The sequence below is a fragment of the Cricetulus griseus genome, unplaced genomic scaffold (genome assembly GCF_003668045.3).
Source record: "Cricetulus griseus strain 17A/GY unplaced genomic scaffold, alternate assembly CriGri-PICRH-1.0 unplaced_scaffold_2, whole genome shotgun sequence".
NCBI lineage: Eukaryota > Metazoa > Chordata > Mammalia > Rodentia > Cricetidae > Cricetulus > Cricetulus griseus.
The window spans coordinates 3,051,872-3,065,858 of NW_023276919.1; the positions used below are offsets into that span (position 1 = coordinate 3,051,872).

The 13,987-nt window shown below is 38.4% G+C and overlaps 1 pseudogene; it reads left to right on the forward strand.

Moving 5' to 3' along the window:
* Positions 1-3: 3 nt before the first annotated feature.
* On the forward strand, positions 4-1,764 carry LOC113838182 (annotated as a pseudogene).
* Positions 1,765-13,987: the final 12,223 nt, after the last annotated feature.

The following is a 13,987-nucleotide window of genomic DNA, read 5'->3' on the forward strand; positions in this document are numbered from 1 at the left end:
CAGATGAGACCAGTGTCCCGGGCGCTGGCTCCTCATGGCACTTGGGCCTATGCCAAAGATGTAAAATGTGTTGCAAATGCTTGATCCTTAAAGCTTCAAGTTGTAGACCTTTTAGCCGATGCTGTAGCTGTTACAATGGGCCCAAAGGCAAGAACTGTGATTATTGAACTGAGTTGGGGAAGTCCCAAACTAACAGATGATTGGGTCATTTTTGCAAAGCCAATTCTTCTAAAGGAGAAATACAAAAGTGTCAGAGCTAAATTTGTTCAAGATGTTGCCAATAACTCAAATGAAGAGGCTGGGATGCATTACCACTGCTACTGTTCTGGCACGTTCTATTGCCAAGAAAGGCTTTGAGAAGATCAGCAAAGGGGCTAATTCAGTATAAATATGGAGAAGTGTGAGGTTGGCTGTTGATGCTGTAATTGCTGAATTAAAGAAACAATCTAAATATGTAACAACCCATGAAGAAATTGCTCAGGTTGCTACAATTTCTGCAAATGGACACATAGACATTGGAAACATCATATCTGATGCAATGAAAAAGGTTGGAAGGAAAAGCATCATCACACTGAAGGATAGAAAACCCCTGAATGATGAATTAGGAATTATTGAAAGTATGAAGTTTGAAAGAAGATGTATTTACCACACATCAATAGGTCAAAAATGTGAATTCCAAGATGCCTATGTTCTGTTGAGTGAAAAGAAAATTTCTAGTGTCCAGTCCATTGTACCTGATCATGAAGCTAATGCTCATCAGAATCCAATGGTCATATTTCCTGAAGGTATTGAGGGAGAAGCACTAAGCACACTGGTTTTGAACAGGCTAAAAGTTGGTCTTCAGGTCATAGCAGTCAAAGCTCCAGGTTTTGGGGACAATAGGAAGAATAAGCTTAATGATACGGCTATTGCTACTGGTGGTGCGCAATTTGGAGAACAGGGGCTAAATCTAAATTTTGATGATGTTCAAGATCATGATTTAGGAAAAGTTGGAGAGGTCATTGTCACTAAAGTTGATGCCATGCTTTTTAAAGGAACAGATGACTAAACTCAAATTGAGAAAAGCATTCAAGAAATCACTGAACAGCTAGACATCACAACTAGTGAATATGAAAAGGAAAAGGTAAGCAAAATACTTGCTAAACTTTCAGATGGAGTAGCTGTGTTTAAGGTTGGAGGAATAAGTGATGTTGAAGTTAAGAAGAAGAAAGACAAAGTTACAGATTCTCTCAATGCTACAAGAGCAGCTGTTGAAAAAGGCATTGTTTTAGGAGTTAGCTGTGTTGCTTCGATGCATCCCAGCCTTGGAATCCTTAAAGCCTTCAAATGAAGATCAGACAATAAATACATATAAAATTATTAAAAGAGCAATCAAAATTTCTGCAGTAACAATTGTTGAGAATGCAGGTGTTGAAGGATCTTTGATAATTGAGGAAAATCTGCAGAGTTCCTAGCGAATTGTTATGATGTTATCCTCAGGGACTTTTTGAGCATGGTGAAAAAGGGAATCATTGATCCAACAAAGTTAAATAAGTCAGCACTTCTTAAACATTGGATGGCTTGTTCTATGGTGTGTGTTTTCATTAATTATTTTATAAACATTTTTTCTAGGTTATAAGAACTGCTGTACTGGATGCTGCTGGGATGGCCTCCTTGCTAACTTCAGCAGAAGCTGTAGTGACCAAAATTCCTAAAGAAGAGAAGGACATTGGAATGCGCACAATGGGTGGAATGGGAGAGGGCATGGGAGGTATTATGTTCTAACTCCTAGTATAGTGCTTTACACTTATCAATGAACTGTGACAGGAAGCTCAAGCCAGATTCCACAGCGATATATTCAGAGAAGACACCTGAGGAAAATGACTGAAAAGAAGGATGGCCAGTCACTATAACCATCTCTTACTAGGTCCCATTGACAATACATACTGGCAATCTGCTGTCACTGTCCATGCCTACAGATAATTTATTTTGAATTTCTGAATAAAGACATTTGTACCTTCCTGAAAAAAATACACCAAATAATCCAATTAAACTTGGGGTACAGACCTAATAAAGAATACCCAATAGGATTTTACTTCTTAAGAGAAAAATCTACTAATAAATGATTTGCAGCAGGTACTGCAAAGACAATATTTAGTGAGAATAGATAGCCTCATGTTGGTTAGTAGTTCCAGTTGCTTCAAAATGCCCAGACCNTTTATCATAGGCTCATGTGGAGGATCTACTCCATTGGATGGTGATATTAAAAGTAGCACATGGGTACATGCCTTAAGATATTAAGATCCCCAAGTAAAAACTGCATCTCACATGCTCTCCATTTCTTGGGCCCATGATATGGGCAGTGAGATTTCTGTCACACTTGCCAGGAAACACTTATGATCTGTCTATCACAATCTCTTATATCGTCAAATTCTAAACCAAACACAATCACCGATGACCTCACAGTATATCCTCCTGGACTTAGACAGGAGGCACAAGTCTGTCTCAGGTAGAAATATTTTTACTTCTGCTGCCCCACAGTAACCTACAATGGCTTCAGTCCAGTACACAGGTAAGTAAACCCATCAATATACCATTCCAGCTGATTGATAACCTCTTAGATACATCCCATATGCTGCAGTTCCCAAATGGAGACAACCCAAAGTTTCTTGTAACTATTAGGAAGGTTTAAGATTCCTGGGGTTTCACCCATTCACTTTGGTATATTAGTTGTTGTATTTTTAGCTTGCTTTCCTATATATTCATTTAAATTAGAAGCAACATTTTTACATGTCAATCCCAGTCCTCTCTCCCTCCCCTACTCCCTTGCCTCTCACTATAATGCTATCTATCCCATAAGATTTCTGCTCCTCAGCAAGAGTGAGGACTTCCTCCTGGGTGTGGCTTCAGTGTCTGTCATATCCTTTAGTATAATGCCTAGTCCCTTGCCTGCAGTCTAGATTGAGAGAGCAGCACCCTATGTGGAATTGGCTCCCAAACTTCATTGCTATGATAGGGGTACTGATCTACTACAAGGAGTCCTATAGATTTTCCAGGCCTTCTCACTGACACCCACATTCATGGGGTCTCATTCAGTTCCATTCTGGTTTCCCAGTGATTATTTCTCCTCTTCAAATCAGCTGGGGTTTTTTTTTTTTGGTTTTACAAGCCTGATCTTGTCCAATTTGGTCATGACACCTCCTTCTCTGTAACTGGATTTTAGTTCAGTTCAGTGTTTAGTTGTCGGTATCTGCTTATATTTCCATCAGATCCAGGATGAAGGCTCCAGGATGGCATATAAGTTAGTCATCAATCTCATTATCAGAAGAGGGCATTTAAGGTAGTAATCCACTGATGCTTAGATGATTAATGTTATCCTTGTAGCTCTCCAGACATTTTCTTGTTCCTCATTCCTCTTTAAACTTATACTGGCTCCCTCTCTGATTGAACCTATTAATTTGCCTTCTCTATTTTTCCCTATAAAACCGGAAGCTTGTATAAGGCAAAAAAGACACTCAGAAGTACAAAAAGGCAGCCCACCGAATGGGAAATTATATTCACCAACCCCATACCTGACAGAGGAATGATTTACATAATTTACAAAAAAAACCATGAAGCTGGGTTCCAAAACACCAAAAAATCCAATTAAAAATTGGGATACAGAAAGAAAATCTCAAGTTCAAAAAATCCCTAACACAAAATATCCAAAAAATATGTAATACCCTAAAAAGACCAAACCAAAGAATAATAGGTATAGAAGAAGGTGAAGAAATCTAACTCAAAAGGCACAGAAAACATATTCAACAAAATCATAGAAGAAAACTTCCCCAACCTACAGAAAGACATACAAATGAAAGTACAAGAAGCCTAAAGGACTTCAAATAGACTGGATTAAAAAACATGTTTCCTCAACACATAGTAATCAAAAAAGCAAACATACAGAATCAAGAGAAAAAATTAACCACAGCAAAGGAAAAAGAACAAGTTACATATAAAGGGAATCCTATCAGAATTACACCTGATATTTCCAAGGAAAATCTGGAAGCAAGAACATACTGGATACATATTCTACCTACAGTAAGAGACCACGGATGCCAGCCCAGACTACTATACCCAGCAAAACTTTCAATAGATGGAGAAAACAAGATATTCCATGAGAAAACCAGATTGAAACAACACATATACACAATCCAGTCTTACAGAATGTTCCACAAAGAAAACAGCAACCCAAGGAACTTAACTACAAGCAGAAAAATATAGGCAATAGATAATCCTAGTTTACCAACAGCCCAAAGGAAAAAAGGGATGGAAACCCACACATAGTTTCACTACCACCAACACCAAATCCAAAACAGACAAGAATGAACAACCAATGGTCATTATTATCCCTCAACATTAATGGTCTTAATATGCCTATAAAAGACACAGATTAGCAGAATGGATAAGAAGACAGAATCCATCTTTCTGCTGCATACAAGAAACACACCTCAACTACTTCAAAGACAGATGGTACCTAAGAATTAAACGTTGGGAAAAGATTTTCCAATCAAAGGGACACAAAAAACCAAGCAAGGGTAGCAATCCTAATATCTAACAAATTGGACTTTAAACTAAAATCAGTCAAAAGAGATGAAGAAGGTCATTTCCAACTCATCACAGAAGAAATCCATCAGGATGAAGTCTCAAATCTGAACATTTATGCCCCAAATACAAAGGTATGAATCTTTGCAAAGTATCATTACTAAAACTCAAATCAAACATTAAACCACACCCACATATAGTGGGAGACTTCAACACCCCACTCTCACCACTGGACAGGAACACCAGTCAAAAATTTGACAAAGAAACAAATTAACTAACAGAAGTTATGGCCCAATTGGACTTAACAGGTATTTATAGAACATTCCATCCAATCACAAAGCAATATACCTTCTTCTCAGTGCCACAAAGAACCTTCTCTAAAACTGAACACATACTTGGCAACATAGCAAACATCAACAGGTACAAAATATTGAAATAACTGCCTGTATCTTATCAAACCATCATACTTCAAAGTTAGGATTCAACAACAGCGTGAATTGCAGAAAATCTACAAAATCATGGAAATTAAGTAACACCCAATTGCACAACTCTTGGGCCCAGGAAGAAATAGAAGAAGAAATTAAAGATTTCCTAGAATTCAATGAGAATGCAGACAAAACATACCCAAACTCATGTGAAACTTTGAAAGCATTGATAAGAGGAAAGTTCACAGCGCTAAGTAACCACATTAAGAAAGAGGAGAATAATCACACTAGAGAATATAAACACAACTGAAAGCATTAGAACACAATGGGGCCAATACACCCTGAGGAGCAGATGCCAGGAATTAATCAAATTGAGGGCTGAAATCAATAAAATGGAAACTAGGAGAACAATACAAAGAATAAATATATCGAAGACTTGGTTCTTTGAGAAAATCAACAAGATAGACAAAACTTTATCCAAACATACCAAACAGCAGAGAGTGAACATGCAAATCAATAAAATCAGGAATGAAAAAGGGGGACATAACAATGGACACTTAGGAAATTCAGACAATCTTCAGGTCATACTTTGAAAACCTGGTATCCACAAAATTGCGAAAATTTTAAAGGAAAATCAAACAATTTTCTGGACGTATCACATTCAGACAATCTCAGGACATACTTTGAAAACCTGTACTTCACAAAATTGGAAATTTTAAAGGAAATCAAAAATTTTCTGGACAGTATCACTTACCAAACTTGAAAGAAGAACAGATAGGCAACTTAAACAGACCTATAATCTAGAAGGAAATAGAAGTAGTCATCAAAATTCTCCAACCAAAAAAAGCCCAGGTCCAGCTGGGTTCAGTATAGAATGATACCAGAAATTCAAAGAAGAGCTAATACTAATTCTCCTCAAAGTTTTTCACACAGTAGAAGCAGAAGATTCATTGCCAAGCAGTTTTCATGAGGCTTCACTTACCTTGATTACCAAGTGACAAATAGACACAACTAAGAAAGAGAACTACAGACCAATATCCCTCATGAACATTAATGCAAAAATACTCAATAAAATACTGGCAAATGGAACCCAAGAATACATCAGAGAAATCATCCACCATGAACAAGGAGGCTTCATCCCCGTGTTGCAAGGATGGTTCAACATACAAAAATCCATTAATGTAGTCCACCATATAAACAGATTCAGGAAAAAAAAAACGACATGATCATTTCAATAGATGCCAAAAAAGCCTTTGACAAAATCCAACATCCCTTCATGATAAAGGTCATGGAGATAAAAGGTATAATAGGAATATACCTTAACACAATAAAAGCATATACAGCAAGCTCACAGCCAACATCAAATTAAATAGAGAGAAATTCAATTCCTTTCCACTAAAATCCGGGACAAGACAAGGCTGTCCTCTCTCTCCATACCTCTTCAATATTGCCCTTGAAGTTCTAGCTGGAGCAATGAGACAACAATAGGAGATCAAGGGAATACAAATGAGAAAGGAAGAAGGCAAACTCTCCCTGTTTGCAGATGATATGAGAGTCTACATGAGTGACCTGAAAAACTCTACCAGGGAATTCCTACAGCTGATAAACACCTTTAGCAAACTGTCAGGACACAAGATTAATTCAAAAAATCTGTAGCCCTACTAAATACTGATGACATGTTGGTGGAGAAAGAAATGAGAGAAACATCACATTTTACAACTGCTACAAACAACATAAAATACCTTGGGGTAATGCAAACCAAAAATCTGAAAGAACTGTACCGCAAGAATCTTTAGTCTCTAAAGAAAGAAATTAAAGAAGATATCAGAAAATGGAAAGATCTCCCATGGTCTTGGATAGGTAGGATCTACATAGTAAAAATGGCAATCTTGCCAAAAGCAATCTACAGATTCATTGCAATCCCCATCAGAATCCCAAAACAATTCTTCACAGAATTTGAAAGAACAACTGTCAACATTATATGCAGAAACAAAAGACCCAGGATAGCCAAAACAACCCTGTACAATAAAGGAACTTCTGGAGGCATCACCATCCCTGACTTCAAGCTCTATTACAGAACTGTAGTCCAGAAAACAGCTTGGTACTGGCACAAAAAAAGACAGGTAGATTAATGGAGTATAGTTGAAAACACTGATATTAACCCACATACCCACAAACAACTGATTTTTGACAAACAATCTAAATTTTACAATAGAATAAAAAGAACATCTTTAACAAATGGTGAAGGCATAACTTAATGCAGGATTGTAAAGACTGCATATAGATCCAAGTCTGTCGTTAAGCACAAAACTAAAGTCAAAATGGATCAAAGATATCAACATAAATCCAGCCACAATGAACCTATTAGAAGACAAATGGAAGATACCCTTAAATTAATTGGCACAGCAGACCACTTCCTGAACATTACACCAGTAGCATAGACACTGAGACCAACAATTGATAAATGGGACCTCCTGAAACTGAGAAGCTTCTGTAAGGCAAAGGACACAGTCAGCAAGACAAAAGCAGCCCACAGACTGGGAAAAGATACTCACCAACCCCAAAACTGACAGAGGGCTGATCTCCAAAATATACAAAGAACGCAAGAAGCTAGTCTCCAAAACACCAAGCAATCCAATTAAAAAGTGAGATGCAGAACTAAATAGACAATTCTCAATAGAGCAATCTAAAATGGCTGAGAGATGCATAAGAAAGTGTTCAACATCCTTAGCCATCAGGGAAATGCAAAATAAAACAACTCTGAGATACCAACTTACTAATGTCAGAATGGCCAAAATCAAAAACACCTATGACAGTTTATGCTGGAGAAGGTGTGGAAATAGGGGAACACTCCTCCACTGATGGTGAGAGTGCCCACTCATACAGCCATTTTGGAAATCTGTACAGCAATTCTTCAAGAAACGAGGAATCAGTCTACCACAAGGTCTAGCAATTCCACTCTTGTGTGTATACCCAAAAGAAGCACATTCATACAATAAGGACATCTGTTCAACGATGCTCATAGCAGCACATTATTGGTAATAGCCAGAAACTGGAAGCAGCCTAGATGCCCCTCAACTGAAGAATGGATAGAGAAAATGTGGTACATTTACACAATGGAGTACTACTCAGCAGAAAAAAAAAAAACAATGGAATCTTGAAATTTGCAGGAAAATGGATGGAACTAAAGAAACCATTCTGAGTGAGGTAATCCAATCACAAAAAGACAAACTTGGTATGTCCTCACACGTATTTGGATTTTAGACACAGACTAAAGGATTACCAGCCTACAATCCACACTGCCAGAGAAGCTAGTAAACAAGGAGGACCTTTAGTGAGACATACATGGTCCCCTGTAGAAGGGGAAAGGGTCAAGATAACCTGAGCACATTGGTTCATGGGAATAGGGGGGAGGGAGCTTGGAGAATGAGAAGAGGAGAAGACGAGGGGTGCAGACTACATGAGGGAGCAGAAAGTTTGAATCAGGGAAAGAATAGAAGATAACAAGAATGGAGATACCATAATAGAGGGTTTACAGAGAAATCAGGAACTAGGGAAATGTCTGTAGATCTACAAAAATGACACGAGCTATCAAACTAAGCAACAGAGGAGAGGCTACCTTAAATGCCCTCCTCTGAAAATGAGATTGATGGCTGACTTATGTGCTGACTGATAGCCCTCATCCAGCAACTGGTGGAAGTAGAAGCAGACACAACCAACTAATCAGTGAACTGATATGGAATCCAGTTGCAGAGTAGGACGAGTGAAGAACAAAGGGGTCCAGACCAGACTGGTGAAACCCACAGAAACAGCTGCCCTGAACATCATGGAGCTCTTGGTCCCCAGTCTGATAGCTGGGATACCAACATGGGACTGATCTACAACCCAGGAACATGGGTTTCAGTAAGGAAACATTGGAAATCTACCGGACCTCCCGTAGTAGTTCAGTACTTATCCCTAGCATAGGTGTGGACTTTGGGAGCCCATTCCACATAAAGGAATACTCCGTGAGCCAAGACATACGGGGGTGGGCCTAGGCCCTATCCCAAATGATATGACAGACCCTTATGACACCTTATGGAAGGCCTCACCATCAATAGGGAGCAGAAAAAATATGTGATACTTATGGTTTTATTTGGGGAGGATGGGGGAGGAAGGGAGGGAGAGGGAACTGTGATTGTCATGTAAAACAATCTTGTTTGTTATTGAAATAAAATATGCAGAAAAATAAAATGGGTTACAGAACTAAATAGATAATTCTCAATAGAGCAATCTAAAATGGCTGAAACACATATAAAAAAGTGCTCTACAACCTTTGCCATCAGGGAAACACAAATGAAAACACACTTTTAGCTTTTAATGAGGATGTCATATTCTTAAAAATTTATACTAATGGAAATTACATTTAGGGAGAAAACTGAGGATTTTTGTCCACACAAACTCATGGAGGAATATGATAATCACATGAAAATCTAAAAATTGTTAAGAACTTACTTTTCACAATGGAAGTGTGTGACCTATAATTCAAGAGTATAGGTCACACTACCTGAGGTCATTTGAGATCCCAGGAAGGAGAGGTTTTAGAGGGGCCAGAAACATCAAGGAACACTCAATATGATTCTGTGTAGATGGAATCTCAGTTCTCTACATAGAATGTATGAAGGGGACACTGAGAAGTTCCTCCCTTGTACATTAACTCATATAGAATCCTGGCTTGTTATAACTCATATAGAATCCTGGCTTGTTATAATTTGCTTTACTGCAAAGGAACAGGCAGGCGGTGTTTTCTAATGTCTCTTGTGAAACAATTTTGGAGTTGTTCAAACCAGGCCTGGAATCTGCACTCTTCACTGAGGTCCATAGATTTTAAAACAGCATATGCTTTAATGGCAGAAAACTCACCTCAATGCATGCTGATTTCTAAGGAGGTACAATGGATATGGCTTTGGGGAGAACAAAATACTCAACAATAATACTGTATTTCAGCTTCAAGTGGCTTCTTGCACACATGATATGGGTTCAAAGAATTCCACAATGTTGTACAGTGATATATGCCTTTGGAAAAAGGCAGACACAGGTATCAGTGAATATAGGATACAAAAATGACACCCAGGCTCACATATATTCCATTTTATATGCACCAAGAAGTGTGACTTTTTTCTAGATTCCTAGTAGATTTGTTTGGGGAAAACATTTTTTAATTCAAGAAGAAGTGTTTTCATTCCCTTAGTCATGATCCTACAAAGGCACCTTGATTTATTTTGAGATTTTCTGTGAGATACCTGGTAAAAGACTAAGACCTTTGTGGCAGGAGACATTATTTAAAGTATTAGCTGTCCATGTGCTACTCATTTTTGTACCTGTGAGCAGAGACTGTCTGAAAAGCACAGGCTCTAGAGTCTGGAAAACCCCACTCTTCCTTCCTGATCAGCCGGCCTGACCCTTTCCAAGCTGAGTGTACCCTCTGCTCTTGCCAACTCCTGTCCAAAGTCGCAATCACCTCTGATCTCTCTGGGCCTGAGCCTGCTTGGAGTGGACCCGCCCAGCCAGGAGGAGCTCCCTGAGTCTGGAAACACCACACTCTTCCTTCTCACTCTGTTAGCCTGATCCCTAACGAGGCCTAACCCCTACCGAGTGACGAGACTACCAGGAGAGGCAAGACCATCCAGAGATTCGGACATAGAAGTCCTGGCCCACACACCACAGGGTCACAAGAATAGCTAGAGAGACCCCACCTGCACCCACAAGAAGAAGAGGTGGGAAGAAGAAGACAGAACAAGAACACACTCAACAACAGAAAGACCAATATGACACCAACAGAATCTAGGGACTCCAAACCAGGAAGATCTGAAAAGCCCAACACAAAGGATGAAGAAGAGATGGACCTCAAAAATTATCTCAGGAAGGTGATAGAGACCTTTAAAGAGGAAACAAGAAAATCCCTTAAAGAAATAGAAGAAAAAAACAAGCAAAAATCACATGAAATGGAGGAAAAGACAAACCAAAAATATTCAAGAAATAAATCTCTTAAAGAATCTAAAGAAAGGCAAGAAAAAAACACAAAACAAGTGAAGGAAACACTCGAAACAGTTCAAGGCATGAAAGCTGAAATAGACACAAAAAAGAAAAGACAGAATGTGGTGATGCTGGAAATAGAAAGGCTGGATAAAAAGTAAGGAATTGAAACTGCTCTTATTCTAGCGTTTTTCATATCTCCTACTGGCTTGTCTTGATAATCTGAGCTCAAAAATTTATTTTTTGAATCTCCTCAATCTACATAGTTATCACTACCTTCCTTATCTATATAACTCTTATATTTATCCCTACCTCCCTTGTCATTCCTACCACCTCTTTCAAAATACCATGAATGCCATTGAAACATTTTAGTTTGCTGAGAGAAAAAGTTTCCAACAGGACTTGTCTCAGGACAAGGAAATTGGCCCCAACCCGAGAGCAGACAAACAATCCTTTTTGGGTCACAACTGGCCAACAGACAACCGGGGACTTTTCAGGGTACATTCTGTGGTTTTTCCTTTGTAGAAAAGCATGTCCCACCTGGGTGACTACTCTAACATGACTTCATACTTTGTAATCAATCACTTTGTGCCCATTGCCTGTAGGATCATCTGCATTTTTTCCTATATAAGGAGCTTACACCCCATGCTGGGGTGTGCAGCTTTCCCGATATTGCTGACACCCGAATGTGCATGCATTCAATAAACCCTCTTGCTTTTGCAGCTCTCGGTATTGTTTCTGAGTCTCGGGGGCTCCTTGGGACCCTGTGTCCCTTAAGGGTCTAGGGTCTTTCATTTGGCGAGCCAGCCAAGAGGTCAGAGGAGACCCCAGACTCATTACCTCGACTCAGAGGAGGTAAGTACCGCCGGCTTATTTTGATTTATGTTTTCTGTTTGTCTATTTGGAAACCCTGTGTAGACTATGCAGGCTTTATTGAGACACACAAGGTAGACTGATGAATCACCTCCCTGGGAGTTCACCCCTGGCAGGCGCTCCATGAGGAGTTTTGGTGGGCCCGGGACGAGCAGGCAAGCCTCGTCCCTAGGAGCGGACAATGCAAGTCTCTGCTCTCTTTGAATTTGTGGTTTCAGTTTAGCACGGTTTTGCAGCCTTGCAGCATGACTGTATGTCTCAATGTTTGTCTGTTTGTCTCTTTTTGTTTTTCACCATCTGACCACCATGGGACAAAAAATAACGACCCCCTTAAGTTTGACTCTAGACCACTGGGGAGACGTTTGGGACTGAGCCAGCAACCAGTCCCTGGATGTCAAAAAGAAAAAAAAAAACCTGACAAACTTTCTGCAGTTCCAAATGGGCAACATGTAATGTTGGCTGCCTCCAGACGGTTCTTTTAATCTTAAGATTATTTTACAAGTAAAAGAAAAATGTTCGATTCTGGATCCCTCGGAAACCCTGACCAGATTTGTGTAAGATGGGGATGTCTAAGAGAATAAAAAAAAAAGAGCAAAAAGTAATAAAAATTAAAAGAGGGTCAAAAGAAAGTCGTAAAAATGTCAGAGAAAAATGTAAACTGCTTTCTATGGGCTCTCATATCTATTTATAATAATAATACGGGTTAAAAATTTTGACCACACCAGGTTAATTTTGTTTAAAAATTTTATTTATGTCCCCACCCCCCAAATTATGTATACTTGTTAAAAGGTTCTGGCTGTGTTTTCTGGTTTAAACGTAAATTTTATTAGAAGCCAAAAGCCAAAACAAAAATGATTCAAATATTTTTGCTGTCTAATGCCAACATCAGCCAGTCATTTATGGACATAGCTCAGAATTTATCTCTGAGCTCCAGTCATTAAATTTGGGTTATCAGGAATTCAGATATCTTTTTAATAAAGATAATATTAAAACTGTTTCATGGTTAAATCTGTCAAAAAGTTAAAACTAGTAACACTGGAAATTGACAACATAAATTTAATAGTCACCCAGATGATAATGATTTTAAACACATCAAGGGGGCTTTATTTTCGATATTCTTACAAACAGACATTAAAAGATTTTTAATTGCTCAAATTTATAAGGTTATAAGATATTAATGCTTCTGTTATATTATTAGTATTTGTGCTTAAATCAAAAGAGCTAAAATTTAAGATGACAGCCAAAAGTTGCATATGGTAATAAAAAAATTAAGCTGTATATTTCTTATGGTACATTAAGACAATGACCTAAGTTTAACAAAGGGCTTAAAATAACTGATAAGCCCATGGGTCTCAATTCTTTAGAAGTTTAAAAACAAAACTCTTTTATAAAGGTAGTCTAGGACAACCTGTATATCAGATGTTTACACTGATAAAGGTAAACCTGACAATATAAAGTCTTAGTTTTATAAAAGCTGCTAACCTATCATAAGATATTAAAAAATGTAAGTTACTAGCCATTCTTATAAATTAACAAGTTTCCAGATTTACCTAGGCATACTTCTATTACTACAGAGATCTGCAGAACATGGCATTTAAAACGTTAAGTAAAAAAGTTTATAATATCAGAGATTTTCAGATTCTGACAGTGACCCAACATCACTAAAGAAGATTATGGGGCTCCATTGACTGTGACAATGCTGACCAGTGAGCATGATGCTCAGATGCTACACCTACTGCCAGGCAGGACTGGGCTCAGACTGTGGACAGGCTACAGGACACTGGAGAATTGATTGTACCACTTTTGCCTAGACAAAATAAGGTCAGTCTTTTCCATTTCCCTCTTCCACAGAGAGAAAAAACTCTCACTTTAAGAACCTGGTAAAGATTTACATCTGCCCCCAACACTATTGAGATTTGGGTATGGCTAACTGTATATGGACTGGAACCTGTCATTTTTAATAGTTTCAAAAACTGTATAAAATTTATCATTCTCAGATCTCTGATAATATTAATGGTTAAACTATAGCCAGCTTAATAGCTCATTTAATAAAATTCTGATAAGCTGATAAAACTAACCATCTGCCGTTCAGTCACAAGCTCAAGGTATTTAGA